At 44.1% G+C, this 13442-nt stretch overlaps 1 protein-coding gene across 8 annotated transcripts in view; it reads left to right on the top strand.

Annotated features, from left to right (window-relative positions):
• STXBP5L (syntaxin binding protein 5L) overlaps positions 1 to 13442 on the top strand; it is a 1956595-nt gene that overhangs the window by 1453674 nt on the left and 489479 nt on the right. The window lies entirely within an intron of this gene.

Below are 13442 nucleotides of genomic sequence, written 5' to 3'. Positions count from 1 at the left end.
CCATTTCCCCTCAGACAACTTCAAACAAGAGCACGTGTTATTTGGTAACTAAACATATATTTTATTCTCCACTCCCTCACTTGACCTGCTCCAGCTACCATTATTTTGCCACCCAGTGACACCGGAAAGTAGAATACGTTCTGAGCAGCCTGGTGGCGTAGCACAGGGGATGCGGGACATAATGCAAAAAAGGAAATTGGCCACAGTTTGGCTACCATTCAAGTATTGTGGTTTTCTCAAAAGCCCATGCCCCGGTGCCACTGCACCTCTCACACTAAGGATAGCCACGCCTCCACCGTGACCTTCTAAGTCCCTTATGATATCATTCGGCACAACAGAACATTCTTACCCAGAAAGAGTTGAATATGTATTGTAGTGCCTTGAGCGTTCACAAGATCCACAAGACAAGCCCCCATTCTGATGCCACAGCACATGAGTAGCTCCTCAGTCATTTGGTGTAAGCTGAGGAAGCAGCATTGGAATTGTTCTAAAAGGTTTTCATGACCTCACGTTTAAGTCGTTTCTCAATGAACGACTCAGTTATTGAAAAACCTTGTTAGATATGGTCAAAGGAAGTCGCCACCAAAGAATACTTGTGCCTGTATAATGCTTACGCCATTCACAGGGTGCTAGTTAAATGAAGCAATTGTTACAACAGAACAAAAACATTTTTCCTTAACAGGTTATTGAAGATACATTTAAGAAAACCATGAAGCAAAAACAATTGGTATTTCTGTTGTGTTGGGACAAACCACTGCATGTTAGAAGAATTACAAATGTATATAGTTTTAATCGTGGTGATGACTGGGGTCAGCGGAGGAAATTGGCAGAGATAAAGCCTGCAGGGTAAGGTACTGTACAAGGCGTCACCTTTTAGCTCAGTCAATGCCTGGACTATCCAGAAATGCTTAGGAAATGCACCTAAGGTTGTCCCTATGGAACACAGCCATCAAGGACTTGTAATGTAATCACTTATTTCATATTTGATTTAGACCCTGACACAAGGCATGAGTGCTGTCATCCTTGACTCTGGCAGCCGGCGATCACAATGTTTTCATTCAGTTACCTCGATCTTGATTAGCCATCGATGTGACTACAGGCTGCATCCTCTCCTAGGCGTCCGATTAACAAGTGTACTGATCAATGCTGTTGAGTAGCTGTGATGGATATCCTACTCACCAGAGAAAGCTCATTATCAATGCTTCTTGCCAGAGGTTCCTCCAACTTCCTTTGGGTCATTGTTCTTCAGCCGAGTCTGAGATGGACCGCCAGGATGATATGGTATAAAAGGATAAGACTTCCAGCTGGCTCCTGAAATCCCAATCATGGTGGGAGTGGATACCGCAGATGTGCCATATCGTCTGAAATACCCTTTACCGTACGCCTACGTACTCCGCATTAGTGACTTTCTCATCATTCATGGGGAAAAGCATCTTCTTGTTGGTGAAATGATCATGAATTGCCAGCATATTGGCTTTGTTCTTAGCCAGTTATTTGAAATGTCAAAACTCTGGTATCAAATGCCCTGTATGTAATTTTACTGTTATTATGTGTGAAACTTCCAGAAGTAATTCCTTGCAGTATGAAATTATGCTTCATTTCTAGAGAATAGTTTCATTTTTTCCAGTTCTTCCCAATCTAGTGTGCTCAGTACCACTGAGTTGGAAAATTTAGTAGTTCTGTCAAAGGTTTAAGCTTTTGGGGATATGAACAGCAACACTCAAACACAACTACTGCTTATAACTATTCAAGTTGACTGTCAAATACCACATGTAATCTGTAACTTATGTATATGGCGACATAGAGATGAAGAGATGGATGATCCTATTAGGATGCATGTATAGCTGTCAAGGTGCTACATAACAGAAGCAACAGGCACACAGGGCTTTTGAAAAGGATGGGGTTTGACTTGTGACCTTGTATTTACTCGCTGGGTATATCGGTATGGAGTGCTATTGAATAGCCAGTGCTTTGGGCTGCAAAGTATCTACCTCCATGAGTCTATGGAAGGCAGGCAGTTGTCTAGGGACTGGATTTGATTTTGCTTGTTAGTATGGAGTGTGTAATGAAGATGCCTGTGCTTTCTAAAGGTTTTGTTGAGTATGATAAATGAGAAGGGAGGTGAACCAGGGTTTGTCTGCTGGATTGGTTTCAGTTTGGTGGCTGTGAGTGGAAGGGACTGTTGAATATCGCTTTAGATTTTGTCAAATTATTTAATGACAAATTGTGACAGTTTTCTGCATAATTGTTGACATTCATTGACTATGGGTCTTAGGAAGCTTGGATACATAGCTTCTGAGACACTTTTCATTGTATCGATCACCTTTCGGTTGGAGTAATCTGTCTCTGCTGTACACATATCTTTGTGTTTTTTTTGTTTTGTTTAAAAAAAAAAACAATTGGGGGCATTTTCAGCATTATAGCAAGACAGAATGACACAATTACTACATGAACTTTGTAATTCTCCCCCTCATGTCCCCTTCCATAGTCTAATTATACATCAGTTGCGCTATTCGGAGGCCTCAACATTAAGTGTGCCCTGCTTCATATCAAACTGTCTGTGCCAATTGATCTGCATTAACTCCGTCCCCTCCCCCCATCGTGACTGGTCCCGAAAAAGAAAGATATATTGACCTCTTGGTGGGCCTTTCTTCTATATACATAGTGCATTCTCAGTTTATCATCTCATCTGTCTCCCCCTCATTACGAATACCCTCCTCACCCTCCCCATTCGCCTCCGCAGTGAGGTCGGAGGGTTTCTTTGCATCTACCATCATGAGTGATCATGCTCGGGCATCCTCTTCTATCTTTTCATCCTTCCTAATCCGTTACATTCTGACTAGTTCCGCAGCTGCCCATTCACTGAGGTCTTTCAGACATTCCCCCACGGTTGGGGGACCGGAGCTTAGCCATCTAATCGCTATTCTGCTCTTTGCTAGCACCAGCCCTAACAGCACACATTTTCTGCTAAGCTTTCTTGCTTTTGGTGTGGGCAGCAGTCCCATAGTACTACCCGTATTGTTTTAGGAATTTTCCACCCTGTAGCTACTTGCATTCGATCTACTATTTTCCCCCAGTATGGTGCTGAGGATTCCCATATCATGTGGATGAAATGATCATTTGTTTGACCGCATCTGGAGCATGCGTTTGTGCATTCCAGGAAGATTTCGCTTATAGTCCGCAGAGTTAAATAAGTCTGGTATATAAAGATATACTGTATAAGTTTTAATTTCGCGTTAAAGCTTACCCTTTTAACTTCCTTGTTAGGGGTTCACCTAAAACCTCATCCCATGGTGCCTGAATTGGAAGGGGCTTCTTCTGAAGGTCATCTCTCGATGCTCTATATAAATGCGAGATTAACCTGCATCCCCAAGCCATGTTAAGCATAGCCTGTAATACCGAGGTGCTGGGTGGCTATCGTGGAATAGAGCGCCATGTTGCCCGGCCACAGCAGATATCTTCCCATATTGAGGGAACTGTCCTCTTTCCAGTTCAAAGGGGTGTGTTCGGCCTCCTCTTGTGTTATAAATTGCTTGTTGCTGGATAGGTCTCCCATTGTATGGCATCCCCCCTCCACCCATTTTTTGCATATGTTTGTGTTGTTATCTTGAGACGGGTTTGTAGAGAGTTGTGATTGATCTTTTTAATCTAGGTTAACTCAGCCACTTGTTGCTTTTTCTTGAGTGATTCTGATGTGGTCTTTGTTCCACAGTTGCATTTCTTGGAGCTTTAAAGCAAAAATGTGTGATTTGCCAGAGGATGGTGTTTAGAAAGTAGAATTTTTGTCCTGATGACGAACCATGGGACGATACTTCATCATAAGTCTTTATTCGAATTAAAAATAATTCATACAAGACACAACAAATCACAAATATATAAAATCACAATAACCGGTTCAATAAATACATTCCAATGAATAGATAAAACCTTTTTGATAAGAAAATATTAAACAAGCGACAGACAAATGACGTGAAATGCACATGATTAAAAAAGGGTAATTGAGGCAAAAATGACAGCAGTACATTTGAAAGCTTCAAGCCTGCCCAAGTACATTCTCTAAGGAATGAAGGGTTTTTAATCTAAGTGACCATGCCCACCCCAAATATTTAGCTAGGCCTATTGAATGGACTGGTAAGGTGCTCGTGCATAAAATTCGAATAGCTACGGCAGAGCTCCTAGTGCCCATCAATTTGCATAAAGGGGAAAGCCAGTGACGTCGAGGGGCGGCATATACTGGGCACACGAAAAGGAAATGGCCAGTGGTTTCTCGTTTGTCTCCACAAGCAGGGCAAGTACATGTACTTCCACCAAACCACCCAGAAGTTAAAGCCCTTAATGGAAGGGAGCCTGCTCTGAGTTGAAAATAGAGTTTCCTATCCTTTGGAGATGTTATCAAATCCCAGTAGGGTTCCAATAGGGGTATAACCTTTGCCTCTAGGAAACGATTAGTCATAGAAGGGGAAGTAGAGGCTGCCCACACCCTGTGATTTACCTTGTCCCAATAGAGATTTTTCAAAAGCTTTTTTATAGGAAAGTCAGCGGCCACTGGGTCATCCCATAGGTTTTCCAGTCCCAAAGCAATTAGTGAATCTCGGAGGTTCCTTAACCACTTAATTTTGTGAAACTTGTCAACCTGAATTACGTCCATGATACCCACTGCGTATGGTCGAAGCTCCGGAGTAGTCCACAATCTCCTCCAGTATAAAACTGGGCGGAGATTTGCCAAATCTTTGATGGACTTCCTACCTAGGTCGTAACGCAGTGGGACCATTGGCGTACTTTGTGGCAAGCCTGTGATGGAGCGGAAAAATTTGTTTTCAACTACCATGAGGGGTGTTAATGTATCAAAGCCCCATAACTCAGCTCCATACAGAACCGAGTTTAAGGCCTTTGCCTCGTAGACTTGTAACACCGGTTTAAGAGGTTTAGTAAGAGATTTTTTGAACTCTTTGACCAGCGTTCCCGATATTTGGTTAAGTTTCAATGTTGACATTTCCAGATGCCTGTTCCACCGATTGTTGTGGGACATGTGAATGCCTAAGTATGTGAAGTTAGTGACCTCCTCGAGGGTTTGGCCATTCATACTAAGCTTACCAACCCTATAGCTAGTGTGTGGGTTAAAGGTCATAAGCTTTGTCTTTGCCACGTTGACCTCCAGTCCATGGTCTTTACAGAAATTTTCAAAAATTGCCAATGCCTTCTGCATGCCGCTCGGGGTTTTTGACACTATAAGAGTGTCATCGGCAAACATTAATATTGGTGTTGTAACACCTGCCAGTTTTGGGGCATCGGTATTGGTCTGAAGCATGTAGTCCACTATTCCATTAATGTACAAAGAGAATAGTGTTGGGGCCATTGCACATCCTTGGCGGACTCCCCGCTCTACTGGGAACTCGATGGTTGATTCCCCCAGGCCACCCCATTGAATTTTTGCAAAGTTGGACTCGTGCAATCTTCTAATTAAGGTCAGGAGTTCCAAGGATAATCCTAGCTTTTCTAGGACCCTCCAGAGCTGTTCACGAGGGACGAGGTCAAAGGCAGCTCTTAAGTCCACAAAGGTGACATAGAGACTGCCTTTGCCCAGTTCAACAACTTTCCATAACAGTTGCTTAAAGCGGAACACCTGGTCAATGGTGCTAATGGATTTGCGGAAACCCGCCTGAAGACTAGAAAGAATCTCGTTCGCGTCAATCCAATTATGTACCTCATTCAGAACCATCCTCCCAATGACTTTTTGAATTGTGTCAATTAGGCTGATGGGTCTGTAGTTCCCCGGGAGGCTTTTGTCACCCTTTTTATAAATTGGAATTATGACAGCGCCTCCCCAAGATTTAGGTACTGGCGCGCCTTCAGCCACGGCGTTCGCTATAAGAGCGATATACTTGCTCCATGGATCTTTATTCTCTAGAAAGAGATCAGAAGGAATACCATCCAACCCGGGAGCCCGTCCTGCTGCTACACAAGACAGTGCAGCTAAAGAGTCTTCGGGGGTGAAAGGCCCGGACAAATAAAAGGCATAAGGCATTGTGCCCTGACTTATGTAGTGGGGATCACGCGCATATTGGGGCTTAAAATAGCCCAGCCAATCCCCTTCTGAGACATGATTTGAAGGATTTTCTGATAGACCTCCTCTGCCCCACTTCAGAACGTTCCAAAATAGTCTAGCATCTCGGGAATCGCTGGCTTCCTTTAGGTCCTGCCAAAACATTTCTTCCCACTTTATTTTAGCTTGTATGATGCTTTTCCTATAAGCAAGTCTTGCTAATTGAATAAGTGGGGTGCTACCACTGGATAAGGCTTTAGCCAGGGTGGATCTTGCATTTTTACAGTGTTTGTCATACCACCTAGGTTGCTTGGGCGGCTGCTTAGTACCCTGCCTTATTTGCTTAAAAAAAAAGGGACGTAAACCCTCAAAAAATGACTCATGCGACCTAATTACTTGGTCTCGGGTTTGCGAAATATCCTCAAGATTTGCCATAATTACAGAAAGATTAATGTTAATCTGGGCTATTACTGAATCTTTAGACTTTACTGATGCCCATTTTAGCCTTCGAAGGTCATTGGTAGGCACACTTACGGGGGGGGCCAAAATTGGTTCTTATACGATAAACATGATTTGCCCCACCAACTATGAGAGACACAAATGGGATTGTGGTCGCTCTCCAATCTTTGCACCACCTCCATGTCTATAGGGAGGGACCACAGTCTCATACAGCAGAGGACATAATCAATCCGGCTGCATGAGCGGCCGTTGTCGAAGGTAGGTGCTCCAAGCTTATCTCCATTGACTCTTCCGTTCAATGCCCGGAGTCCAAATTCTAGACAGAGTGCATTGACCTGTGTTGCCACCGTAGACCACCGTTTGATTGGAGGTAGTGCGAGGGCTGGGATGCCCCAGCGTAGGTCCTCTTCGGGGTCAAGCCCCCATTCAGAATCGCTATCTAGGAGGGGTTCGAAAGTGACGTTAAAATCCCCAGCTACAATCAAGTCCCTACTACTCGATTTAGATTCTATGAGTGCAGTAAGGGATTCAAGCACACTTGACTTCTTCCCCTTCGTGCCCCGAAGGTAGATGTTGTATATATCCACAGTCCTCTTGGGGCCGAACGTGAGCCTGACCAGTTGGATATCCTGGGACCCAGTGTCAATCCCAGTAGCATGTGAAAATAAATTCTGACGAGCCCATATAGTTAAACCGCCAGAAGGACGACCTTTGGTGCCTTTGGTTGCTGGGACATAAAAATTCAGATAACCCGGCATGTACTGGGCCTCGAGGGACCATGTTTCCTGAAATAGGCAGACATCGAAATCATTAATAAAACTCGCCCATTCAGGAGTATCAATTTTGGTTGTAATACTAGCCAGGTTCCAAGACAAAAGAGTGCCCAAGTTTTTACCCGCACATATAACACGAGGCTCAGCAGAGCTTCCAGATACATTTGCCCTCACTTCCAACATATGTGATGACAACGATGAGATCTCAGGCATGGTTACCAATCCATCCATTGTTGGGTTAACAGTAGCCCCTAATACCATAGGAGTTAAGGGGGTGTCAGTACTATGAAATTGTCAATGGCAAATGGGTGTGGTATAGAAGTAATTTAGGTCATGCACCGCAATTCCAGATCTAGGGCCATAGGGATTGATTTCCGTGATAAACTTTGGAAGGCGCGCATCTTTAAAATTAACAACGACACAATCGCCCTGAGTATTTTTAGGTAAAGGTCCTACCCATTGGACCCTTCTAACAAATAGAATTCGACCATTCAGTTCGTTTGGAATTGGTCTATGAATGTTGAGCCAGTGACTAACTTTGTTTTTTAATTGCTCATAAGATTCGTTTTTGTTAGTGGGAAGTTCGGGAACACCCGTTAAGACTACAACATAAGGGAAGGATTCACGAGGGAGATGGAGTTGGATCGAGGATGGCCTAGATTCATTTCCTTGAGGAGCAACGTTTGGACTGTGTAAATTACTGCTCGGACCACCTAAATGCATAATGTTTGTATTGGTGCCCTGTGTATCTTTGCTTAACCTACCCTCACACCTCGGGGATTTACAGTTTTGTGTCATTCCCGCCTGTCGAGATGACTGATTGCTGTTTGTGGTTGAAATATCTACAGCAATTGGAGTAAGGGCAGAGACAGGCGGTATGACAGATGTGGGTAGGACAGAACCAGCAGAACCAACAGGGTAATTATTTTTAGATATGTCCTTAGTGCATAATTTAACGACATTCTTCAACGAGCAAAAGTTATCCAAAATAGTTTGTTCCAGTTTATCTACTTTTGATACAACCATTTCGATCCTTTCCATTAAAGGGGATATTAAAGTACGAACGATGCTTTCTAACTGGAGAGCAAAGTTACTTGGATCAAATGGAGGTAACTCAAGTCTACCAGCATCCTCCGCAGAAGTGCCGGGGCTAATATTAGGTAAATCAAGAGGGACAATATTCTTAGGTACTTTGGAAACTTTAGCTGGTCTAGAGCGATCAGTCGCCCCCCCCCCGGTTCCTTTTCTGTGCAACTAGTCTAGTGGGTGTAGAAGATCTGGCCCCTGCTCTAGTCTGGGGGCGAGGGGTTTTAGGTGCTAGTATAGATACTACTTCCTCTACTGGCGATGCAGCCACTAAGTCAGTTGTATCTGATGTGAGTCGTGGTGCCTCCTCTCGTGGCTGCTCTCTGTTATTGCTTGGTGAGATTACATGAACTAGGGGGCCCAGTGATGAACGCCTTGTAAATAAGGGCTCTGTCGAGAGACGTCTTTCAGTAATGGCAATTTCATGTTCCAGGACCGAGACAGCACGGGTGATAAATTGGTCCATGGTCCCTGCAATTGTGGAGGGAGCTACGGTACGTTTCCCCTTCCCTGCCATTTTCACGGAACCTACCGCGAAGTAATCGACAGTGTGTAAGTGTCAATAATCATCAATTGTCCCGGTTTTGGAACCAACAGCGGCTTACTTACAATGACGAACGAAAAGGGTGTGGCCCAGCCCGGCCCCGGACGGCCACAGACGGTCCCGCCTTTGTCCCGGGCTTCTCCCGGCGCCAACCCGCGCGCGATCCCGCGACGCGGGGGGCGGGATCAGTTAAGTAGCGCCTCCGGGCGCGCAAAATGCGTGATTTCTGCTTCCGGGTCGCTAGGGGGCCTGGGTAATGTAGTCCCCGTTGAGAACTCCCCCCACACAGCGGTCGCGATGTCGGGCGACGGCGGGGGGGAGTCGTGGAGGCCAGTTGGAGAAGAACGGGTGGCCCCAAGAAACACACAAGGCCACGCAGGTAGGCAGCAAGGACCCGCTTTCAGTTATCAGGAAACAGCCCCCTCTCACTTTAACTGAGTATAAGAGTGTGCTTTCAAAAAAGCAGGGAGTGTAGGTTTTGAAGGAAGGCTAAACATATGACTGTGTGGACCTTGGTTGTCTTTGAGGATTGGATATTGAGATTATGATGGACAATCAAGAGCGAAGCTGCACAGTGAAATGTGTACATTTGTATGTTTTGTGGCTAAGATATATGTAAAGATGTGGGTCCTTGATGAGTTGATCAAACTACTTAAAACACAAGCAGATTGTGGGGTTTATTGGTCAAGTCTTCCATGTGCTGCAGCTAAATATTTGGTAGACCTTTTTGGTGTGTTTCCTGGTGAGTACAATTACATTTTACAAATGCCCTCAGAAATTGCAGTTTTGCCTGGTGGTGTGAGCAATCATACCAGTCATATAGGTTGGGTTGAATGGTCTGCAATAAGAATGTTGATATTTAGGTTACTGACCTCTCTATGACATCTTCCATCAGATTAGAGTAGTTCTTTGGAATAGCTTTCTGTTCTGCGCTATGCCAGTTCTTTGTGAAACAGTGGAAGTCCAAGCTGTGGGGCGACATTGCTACTTCTCTGTATGTCATTCTATGCTTGGTTAGTGAAGGTTAATGCTAGCATTGAGTAGATATTCTTTTTGTAGTATTTTGTATGTGTGAACCTAGAGATATATAGCCATTTGTGCATGAGTAGGTGTTTAACGAGGAAGGGAGTGCTCGGAGTGACTCCGTGTGAGTAGTGTGATGCTGAGAAATGCTCTGGGAGTTGTACTACTTGACTGGTGCTAGGAAGAGCTGAAGCTCACTTACACCAGGAGTGGTTGTGGGAGAAGGATCTATGGCACTCAACTATAGGAAGCCCTCGGCGGGCAATGCACTAATTAGATTGATTGCAGTTAACCACAGTAGCCACAGTAGATTTGTAGAATAGGATCTTTTTAACACTATATTGAAACAGGAATGGGTTGATTCAAGCTAATTTTATTATTTAGGGGCACTGGTAGAGGAATTTAAATCATCAGTTTTATTTATTTTCTTAGAGTAGGTACCTGAAACATTAGTCCTGTAGATCTACTGTATTGTGCATGTTGTTTAATTTTTCACCATGCACAAAGGAGGCTTTTATTTGAGACATATCTGATCATTTGGTGTGTCTCTTCGTGTTTTTCCTCCCTGGCCTCTACTAATGATCCCCTGCTGTTGATGGTTATTGAAATTCTAGGATAATAACAAGGCTAGTGGGTCAAGTGGGGAGGATGGATTGGTGGGAGGGTAAGATGGTGAAGGTGTTCCTGTCGGTTGGGAGATTTAGGTGATAACCTAGAAAGTGTGCTCCTCGTTGATCTGTGTGTTGCTCGAGAGTCATTGAGCTTAACACTTTTTCATATATAGGAACTTCTGTGTCTTTGTCAACGAGTCCTGATTACCTATTATGATTCCGCTGTTAAAGTCTCCTTTCTCTTGGTCTTCTTTGGTTTTGGGTCCATCGTTCAGGCCCTTAACATGTCTGTTGTTCATGGAAGTGAATAGATTTCAAGCCTCCTACTCGCTCCAAAACAAGTACACGTCCCTTCTAAATTAGACACATAATCTGGCTGGGTATCTTCTTGCCTTGGTCTTGTAGCCGTATCAGATGGCTGAAAAACAAAATGATTGGGTATGTGTGACTTTGTTATCTTACACTTTCTTGTGATGGATCTTGGATCAAATATATCCAATACTGATCTTGTTCTAACATTGTGGGACCTCCCTTCCTTTTCTCATATTGTAGCATAGATGTACTCAGCCTCTACTACCTGTTGATTTCCAAATGGATGGCTTCCCAAGGTAGGTTCAACCTCTCCATGATCCATCTCACCATTGCAGACCTCAAGTCGGCTTCCTACAATTTTCATTCTCCCTCAGGAGGAGGACTTTTTCACACTCTTTTATTCTGAATGTGGTCATGTATTTATTTGCTCGTGCATTAATTTTGCACTAAAACTTAAGTTCCCTCTTATGCTCTTTTGGCAACTGGAACATTACCATATAGGCATCAGTGTGAACTCCACAACCATCAAACACACCCACTTCTCTATTTAGACAATTGTCTGATTTAGCTCATCACATTTGTTGTTGTTGTTGAAGAGGGTGGTCCTGTGACATCATTTCACCAGAGTCCCTAAGCCCCAGAAGGAGAGTTCCCATAGAAATGATGAAGCCATGAATACTGGCTTGTTGTCTCTCGTTTGGGGACATAAAAGTTAACCTTCTCCTTAACCACCTGGCCCCTCTTACAACGCCATGCATAGGTCTGTGAATGTGAGCTTGGTTTCTGTTTGACTCGGTTCTATTTCTAAATGGCCCTTTTGATAGTCAAAATGTCCTTTGCCTGCAGCATCACAAGCCAAATCTGCCCAATCCACCTGAGTGTCTTCCTGGTGATGCAGCACTTCAAGTCCCACAGATTCCCATAACTGTCATTACTCCCTGATATTTGGGGTTTGGCCAAGTAAGAGAAGTCTAGCAAAAGTAGTGTTCCCTAGCCTCGAGAGGATGCTTAAGCTTCCTCATTTGTAGCATATAAAAGACACATGCTCACCACTGTCCTACTGATGAACCTTGGCTCTTCTTCGCCTACATGATGTTTTATTTTCTTCGTGTCATCCTGCATTTACCCAAGGTTCGATTTTATCCTTTAACGCATCAGCGGCTCCCTGCATTAGCCATGCAATTTCTATGGCGGAGCAGATAAAGAAGCCCAGAGGAAAGGCATTTCTCCATGATTTGCTGTGAGGCAACAGGGTCTCTCAGTTGTGTCGTGTTGTGTTGTGTTGTAGTTGCATTTGTATAGTGCCTCCTAACCCTGCCTGTGCATAGAGGTGATTTGTTTGACAGGTGGCACGCTACATTGGTTGTGCTAGGTTGGTATCATGAATGAAGACCAGGAGGGTGCTCTTTTCATGACGCAACATACACATGGCTGTTCTTAAGCTATGAGTGGATCAAAAGGGAATGAGTGACTGTGTGGTTTATATGTATACATACCATCATTGTGTATGATTGGGAGAATGTGGGTTTATTATGTGGCCTTTGCAGAAAGTGTTAGGTGTCATGCATGATAGCTAGATGAGTGTTCTTAGTGTGATGCTGCAGCCTTATATTGTGAGTCGTACCTAGTAACTTTGTGGGTGACTGATTTTACTTTATGGAGTGCAGTGGATTGGGTGCTGCTTGTGGTAGTGGCCGTTGTTGGAAAGGGTATACCCAAAATCACTGGGACCTGGGTGCAAGGCAGTATATAGAGGAATGGTCCCAGCACAGTTATGCTTTGAAATGCAATATCAAAAGCAAGATCAATAAACAATAAACAATTAAATAGTGCTAAAGTGTTGTTTAATCACACAAAGCACATGATAACTTTTGAATTAGACCAACAATTTTCGAACAATTATAGAATAAAAAGTTGGGGTGCCCAACTAGGTGAGGGGAGGGGAGGGGAGGAGGGTGATTTGAGTGAGGTAGTGAGGCAGGTGATGTATAACATTCAGCAGTATCACAATTAAATTGTTAGGCATGTTGCTCAATGCCACATAATCACAATGAAATTCTTCAATAGGTATACAGTAATTTGTAAAGCCATGTACAATAGAACAAACACAGTGCACATTGCACTATTGGGGGTACTGGCGTGTATGGTATGTCGACGTTTTGACCCCTTAACCCATGTAGGTTGGTTTAGGTCCTTACTGACGGGGTCTTTCTCAGGACAAGGGTGAAGGTGTAGCGAGAGGGGCACCATGTTCGGGTTGGGAACCTAGTAGGTAAAAACTTTGCGTCTTGGGCGATAGGGCTCCAGGGCTCCAGAACGGCGTGGGTGGGAGTGATGGACACTTAAACGGGAAGAAAATGAATTCTCACAGAGTTCTCATGGCAGTAATTAATGCAATCACAAACAGTTTCCTGGATAGACTCGTAAGTTAGTCCGGCGTTCCTCTATGGAATGAGAGAGCTCTCTCATTCCATAGAGGAACGCCGGACTAACTATCGTCCTTGACGCAAAGTTTGTACCTACTAGGTTCCCAACCCAAACACGGTACCCCTCTCGCTACACCTTCACCCTTGTCCTGAGGAAGACCCCGT

Source organism: Triturus cristatus, chromosome 8 (assembly GCF_964204655.1).
Source record: "Triturus cristatus chromosome 8, aTriCri1.1, whole genome shotgun sequence".
In the NCBI taxonomy this organism is placed as follows: domain Eukaryota; kingdom Metazoa; phylum Chordata; class Amphibia; order Caudata; family Salamandridae; genus Triturus; species Triturus cristatus.
The sequence above is the reverse complement of the archived record's forward strand: the minus strand, read 5'-3'. Positions and strand labels throughout refer to the sequence as shown.